General features: G+C 41.4%; 1 protein-coding gene and 1 long non-coding RNA gene across 2 annotated transcripts in view; one reads left to right on the forward strand and one right to left on the reverse strand.

Moving 5' to 3' along the window:
- Nucleotides 1-7,284, reverse strand: part of parm1 (prostate androgen-regulated mucin-like protein 1) — a 27,337-nt gene that overhangs the window by 9,027 nt on the left and 11,026 nt on the right. The window lies entirely within an intron of this gene.
- On the forward strand, nucleotides 1,313-1,800 carry LOC119424466. The gene is made up of 3 exons (XR_005187513.1): nucleotides 1,313-1,351; nucleotides 1,532-1,584; nucleotides 1,772-1,800. It is a non-coding gene; the product is annotated as an uncharacterized LOC119424466 (long non-coding RNA).

A 7,284-nucleotide genomic window follows, 5' to 3' on the forward strand; every position in this document is an offset into this window, starting at 1 on the left:
TCAATGTTGCTGCTGATCTGTTTCAATGTTGCTGCTGATCTGTTTCATGTTGATGTGTTCATGCGTTACCATCTGCTCACACAGACTCATGTTTGTGCTGCTGTTCGACATAATGTTTTATGTTATGAGTGCTTAGTGTATATTTAGTTGATGTTTTTCTTAGTTCATATCTTAGATGTTATTACTATTTTTCTTATACATTTTATTGATGGAAGTAACTGGGACCCTGTGTACATAATTTCGCTCCACCACATGTACCACATGAGGTGTGAATGACAATAAAGAATCTCTGACTCTGTGACACTGATCTGTGGTACCCCGAGCACTCACCATATGTAGGTGTCTTTATTTATATACATATACATGTGCATATGCATATGTTTAAATATGTATAAATATATGTATGCTTAGATGTGTATGTATGTATACATATACAGTATATTGGTTAATCATGAATGTAGTACTCCCTACAACTTGTGCATGTGCATATTGTCTTTCAAAATTTGTGTATTGTGAATGTTTTTTTGATAATTTCATGTGTCTTTTTCTGTATAATTAGAACTGGCTGCCTGAAATTTACCTCTGGGGATGGATGGATGGATAGATTTATTTTTGAAAAAAAGAAAACATAAAGAAACTGATCAATCTAACCAGGTTTAATCTAACTAAAACCTTGTTAGATTTATCTACCTGGATTATTGAGCATGCATCAGGACAAACTCTGATAAAGTTTTCAATGTCCACATATTTGTATGGTTTGCTCAGTTTATGTGTTTTTTAGTTAAGGAAAGCCCCACTTGAAGACAAGTGTTATATTTACAGAGAAGAATGTGTCTAAATTCGAGCCAAATGTTTCTTCACGGTTTTAACCTTTAGTCCCGTTGTGCTGAGTCACGTTGTCCACAACAAACACAAGTGTTGCAACAGTTCTGGTTGTTTTCTAGCAGAGTTCTTCAGAGCACAGAGGACCATGAAAACAGTCAAAACAACAACAAAACAAGAAAATATAATCAAAACATCAACAACAACAAAACACCAGCAAAACAATGGTAAAACAAAAACAAAACAGTGGTAAAACTACACCAAAATAACAGCAAAACAATGGTTAAAAAACAACAACAAAACAACAACAAAACAGTAAAACAACAACAAAACACAGCTCTCTGTTGTCGACGCACAGCCTGGATCTGGTTCTTATGGTGTTTATGGGACAAATATTTCTTCACTGTGGTAATCCCTGAACCCTGTTGAGAAATATCCCCCCCCACCCCCACCCCAGGCATTTTTATCCGACCCCTGAGAGTTACGGTTCTGATCCAGAGGAGATACCTGAGCTCTGAGCGTCATGAAGGTAAAATCTTTCACGTTCTAGGACTATTGGACATTTATCATAAAGGCTCCTTAGATAAATATTGCTATTAACTGATTTTTATGCATATGGATGTTTCTGTTCAGTGCCCTGAGACGACTTCTGTTGTGAATTGGCTCTATATAAATAAAGTGAATTGAAAGTTCTCCTGTTTGTTTCCAGCTGAACTCGACTGCTGCTCTTCTCTTTTCTCTGGCTTTTCTCTCACTGGTTCGGTGAGTTCTGTTCAGTTATTTTTACATTTGAATGCAGTTTAATGGTTGAATATTCAGATCAAACATGTAGCTCTGACCTGTGTGTTCACATAATGGACGTTTACAAGATTGTTTTGTGATTTTGTGTTTTCCTAGCAGCGATTGGAGTAAACATTTGTGTATTCATGTTGATTTCTCGTCCTGTTAGCTGTCAGAGGCCTGTGAACTGTAGGTGGGGATCGTGGGGAGGCTGGTCCGAGTGTGACGGCTGCACCCAGACCAAGGTACTGCAGCTGAGGCCGGTCTTACTGAAACATTAGTACTTCTGGCTGCTTGGAATGAAAGGATGATATTGTTTTTGTCTGTGCTTGTTTGGCCATTGATTTCAATGAAAGTCCCAGGAAGTAATCACTGGAAGAACATCTACAAGTAAACTTTTAGAGATTAAAGCTGGCCGCCACAGACTGACCTTGGAAAACACAGAAAAACTATAACAAACTACAATGAATTTTCCAGATATTCAGCTCATGTTTGGTGTGGTAGTAGCTGAGAGTTGTCCTTAACAAGTGCTCTGAGAACTAACAGATTGTACAAAATGCATCCATCCCTTATCTGGTTCTGGACTCAGGTCTCGTGGGGAGCATCAGATCAGGGAGGTCCAGCCACCTCTTTCTCCTCAGCCACCTCTTCCAGCTCTTCTGGGAGTACTCCAAAGTGTTCCCAGACTCTCAAAATCTTGTTGCTATCCTTCAGAATATCCATAACTGTTGTTACTTAGCTTCTCTGGATGTGGAGGAGCAGCAGTTCTACTCCAAGTCTCTCCTGGAGAACTGAGCTTCTCACCCGATCTCTAAGGGAGAGTCCAGCTACCCTGCAGAGAAAACTCATTTAGACCTCCTGGATCCAGGATCTGGCTCTTCCAGTCTCTACATAGAGCTTAGAACCACAGGTCAGGGTAGGAATGTAGACCGAGCAGGAAACAATTCATCCATCCATTTTCTTTACCCGCTTGTTCCATTTTGGGTCATGGGGGTCGCCGGTGCCCATGTCCAGCAATCACTGTGCGAGGGGCGGGGTACACCCTGGACGGGTCTCCAGTCCATCACAGGGACACATAGAGACAAACGAGACAAACAACTATTCACTCTCACACTCACACCTAGGGACAATTTAGAGTTCCCAATCAGCCTAACATGCATGTTTTTGGTCTGTGGGAGGAAACCGGAGTACCCGGAGAAAACCCACGCATGCACGGAGAGAACATGCAAACTCCACCCAGAAAGGCCCCTGGACCGGGGTTTGAACCAGGGACCTGCTCGCTGAGAGGCAGCAGCTCTACCAGTTGTGCCACCGTGCTGCCCGGAAACAATTCAAATCAATTCAATTTATTTATATAGCACCATTTCACAACAAAGTTGTTTCAGGGCACTCTGCAGAAACATTCACATGCATAAAAAAGCCAATTAGTAAAGTTCTCAATCTAAGGAATCCAGCAGACTCATTCAATCTTCATTTTATCACAATCTCTCATCCTGAGCAAGCAAAAAGGCAACAGTGGAAAGGAAAAACTCCCTTTTAAAAGAAAGAAACCTCCAGTAGAACCAGGACAATCAGCCATCTGCTTCGACTGGCTGGGTATGAGAGGACAGGAAGAAGAGGCAAACGGACACAGACTGGCAGGTCCAGATGTAGGTGCAGAGACAGAAACAGAAAGCTCCTCCTTACAGCTCAGCTCCCTCTTCACCACATTGGACCGGCACAGAGTCCATAACTGCAGAAACTGCACTGGTCTGTCTGTGGATGTCACTCTCCATTCTTCATTCACTGTGAACAAAACCACAGATACTTGAACTCCAACACCTGAGGAAGAACCTCACTTCAGTAAAGTCCAGCCAGTAAAAAAAAAAAGAATATAAACTGTTTTTGAATTTAGTTACATTCACTATCATTTAATTGGATTCCCTTCAGTACGATCCTGTTCAGTTTATTTTAACTCAGCCAAGATCAATTGTAATTTAGTTCAAAGCAGTCACATTCAAATATAATTATATTCTGACCCACTCAATTGATTTCAGTAGATCTTTACATGTCTGTGCTTCCCTTTCAGGTGCAGACTCGACACGTGGATGTGTTTGCTCAGTTTGGTGGGACGCCATGCTCGGGAGAAGCCACCCAAACACAGCCATGTGTCCCTCAGAAGACATGTCCCATTCAAATGGGCTGTGGGGGCAGATTCCGCTGCACCTCCGGTATGCTGCACTAATCAGTAATGTTACTCACAGCATACAAATATAATATATAACAGTGTTTACCCAATCCTGTTCTAGGTCGGTGTATTAGCCAATCTCTAGTGTGTAACGGAGACCAGGACTGTGAGGATGGTATGGATGAACGAAACTGCGACCAAGACAGTAGCCAGTATTCATGTGATAGTGTCAAAACACCTCCCAACTCTGACTTTACAGGAAAAGGGTATGTAGTTTTAAGAGTCATCCAATTCAACATGTTTGCTGCAGCTTGGGGACCTCATCCCCATCATATCCTCTAAGCACTATCATATTGCATGAGGTCTTTCTTTAAAACTTTAGCGTGCAAGGTGGTGGCAATAGGCATTCCTTCAAGAAATGATATCTGCTTGTGAATCAGGACACTGTTAAGAGAAACACTTGCTACTGTAGGCAAAAGTCCTTAAAAGCCTTTTGTGCCTTTTCTTCCAGATATGACATGCTAATGGGTAAACTTAAAGCAGGTGTGATCAACACAATGAGCTTTGGAGGACAGTGCAGGAAGATCTTCAGCGGAGACCATAAAGTGATGTTCAGACTTCCACAGAACATCCTCAGGTACAGCTTTGAGGTGAGTCAATGGATCAATGGCAAGCAAAAGGAACTGAGGTGAAGAAACAGCCTTTCAACACTGTGGTCTTTGAATACATGTAGGATGAGTAATCAAGTACTCAACAGAGTCTCAGTAGTTGCATATAAGATGAAAGTCATTTCTGAACTGTGTTGTCTTTGGTGTCTATAGGTACAAGTTGACAATGAAGAAAGCGATGAGTCCTATGAGAGTGCTTGGGCCTATGTTCAGCACATCCAGTCCAGTGCTTTGATGGGACATGACCGCCGTTCATTTCATAAAGAAGTCACTGACAATAAGGTAGCCAGCTTTTTTTAAAAACACTTTTGGAAGTTAAAGTCAGCTTTGGTTACTAGTGTTACATTTATCCCAAGATTCTGAGTAGCACATTGGATCCAAGTCCGATGTGATATTCCCTTTTCCCTTTCCCTTTTCTTGAAAGGGATCCATTCAAGAAGCCAGGTTCAATAATATAGTAGCTAGTTTAAACATTTCATGATCCCCTTACATCCCACATAGTTAAGGGACGCCAAACCCTTGCCATAGATATACTCTTAGAGGTATAGGATTTTAAGTGATAGGGAACGAGGTGACATATGACCAGGTTAAAAATTTTAAGAGATTTAGGCCCAAGACTGGTCTAAGACCTGAAGTGGTATTACGTCCCAAGTCCCAAAACTTCTCAAATTCTTTGAGACCAAATGAAATGTAGCCTAACTTCTCTTTTTGTCATTCAGGCCTACAGACTTATAATCTTGAAGAATAAAGTGGAGCTTGCCCAGTTTCAAAACTCTGCCCCAGAGTATCTGACTTTGTCTGAAGGTTTCTGGAAGGCTCTGTCCTTGCTACCCCTCTCATATGACTACTCGGCCTACCGTCAGGTGCTACAAACCTACGGCACACATTACTTCTCAGAGGGTTCACTTGGAGGTGAATACCAGGGCTTGTTGGAGTTGGACAATCTGGCACACTCATCTCAGAGTAAGAACTTTCAATATAAACATAATAATAACAATAATACTTATATACTTTCAATAACTTCCACTTTGGTCAGGATTGCTTCAGACTAGTTTGAGAGTTTGAGCAGGCAGCAGAGAAGAGGGTGAACTATAGAAGCCACTTGAGCACCAGCAAACAGGTTGATCCACTATGAGAAGGTGATAGCTCCTCAAACTTCTGGATAAAAGGCAAAATGTTTCAACAAAAGAAACCATCCAGAGGACCTAACTTAACTTTGTTAGATTTTTCTACCTGGATAATTGAGAATGCATCAGGACACTTTCAATATGAATATTATCATTGTTTTAATTTTGGTTGATCCCTCTTGGCACCCAGATGCAGGGTATCTGAACATCAGGTGGATTTTCCCCTCTGGATTAGGGATGGGGTGACTTTCCCTCAGGTGGAGGAGCTCAGGGTATCTATGTGTCTTGTATCTTGAGTGATGGGAGGCTGGGAGAATGGGAAGATCAATGGATTGGGGTCTTGTCCTCAGTAATGAGGACATTGTTTTTGTCTGTTGTGGTTAAGAAGGAGCTGAGCTAAAATACAAAGCTCTGTTCCAACATCACCTGTGGTCATGAGGTATATATATTATGACCAAAAGAACAAGATACCAAACACAAGTGGCAGAAATAAGCTTCCTTCGTAGGGTGGCCGGGCTCAGCCTTAGAGAAAGAGTGAGGAGCTTGGAGTGAAGCCAATGCTCCACTGCATCATGGATCAGGATGCCTCCTGGATGGCTCCCTTTGGAGGTTTTTCAGACATAACCCAGTGAAGAGGTCCCGGGGCAGACCCAGAACTTGCTGGAGGAATTATGTATCCTGTCTGGCCTGGGAACACCTTGAGGTACCCCATGAGGAGCTGGAGAGTGTTGTTAGGGAATGGGAGGTCTGGATTTCTCCTTGGACTTTATCCTCCTTGACATATATGTTATATAAGATGGAGATGCCCCCTCCTTCACTGTCTCCAATGTCAGTTTACTTGGATGAAAGGTTTGGCAGCAGTTTTATGTTGGATGACTTTACTGATACAGCCTGGGCTTGAACCTGCACTCACAGGACAATGGAACATTGCACTGACCACCAAGCCACCGCAGCCCATATGAACAGTGCTACTATGAATAAGAAATCTTCACATGCCAACTAATCTTGAGTAATCTAAAAGGTACATCAATGTGCTTAAAAACAAAACAAATGGACTTCCTTTTCATTTTCAAAAACAAGTTTGGACATACTGTTTGTCTTCTTTTCTGCAAATGAAAGTCTTTATTGTTTTTCTCTTCTTATTTGTTTAAAGGTCTAACAGATATCGAGTACCAGAGGTGCTGGAAAAAGGTGAAGCGCTTTCTCTTTTTCAAGAAAACCAAAATCACCTGTGAAAAACTGAAGCAACATTTGGAATCCAGCTCTCGTGAGTGAATAAAATTATTCTTTTTTAAATTTGTGATCCAGGGTCAAATTTATCTACTCAAATTCAGCTCTAAGCAGACTTTTATTTTAAACTTTCCACAGGAACCAATGCAAACAAGCTGTCCATCAAGGTCAATGTGTTCGGAGGAGATCCCAGTTTCATCGGAGCTCTGTCTATTCTGGATCTGAAGAACCCGGAAGCTAATGGAGACGTCTATAATAACTGGGCTTCATCCGTCAAAGACTTTCCCGATATCATAAACCAAAAGGTAAAAATTTTCACCAGATCTATTATTACTTTTCACACAAATTGAGAAATCGTTACACAAAGACATACAATATAGAACATTAGCCTAAACCAGAGCTATTCAACTGGCGGCCTGCAATTACTTCAATCCGGACCACCAATGACTTCATAAAAAAAAAAAAAAAGTCTGTATATATATATATATAT

The sequence above is a fragment of the Nematolebias whitei genome, chromosome 18, assembly GCF_014905685.2.
Source record: "Nematolebias whitei isolate Nwh7 chromosome 18, NemWhi1, whole genome shotgun sequence".
Lineage (NCBI taxonomy): Eukaryota > Metazoa > Chordata > Actinopteri > Cyprinodontiformes > Rivulidae > Nematolebias > Nematolebias whitei.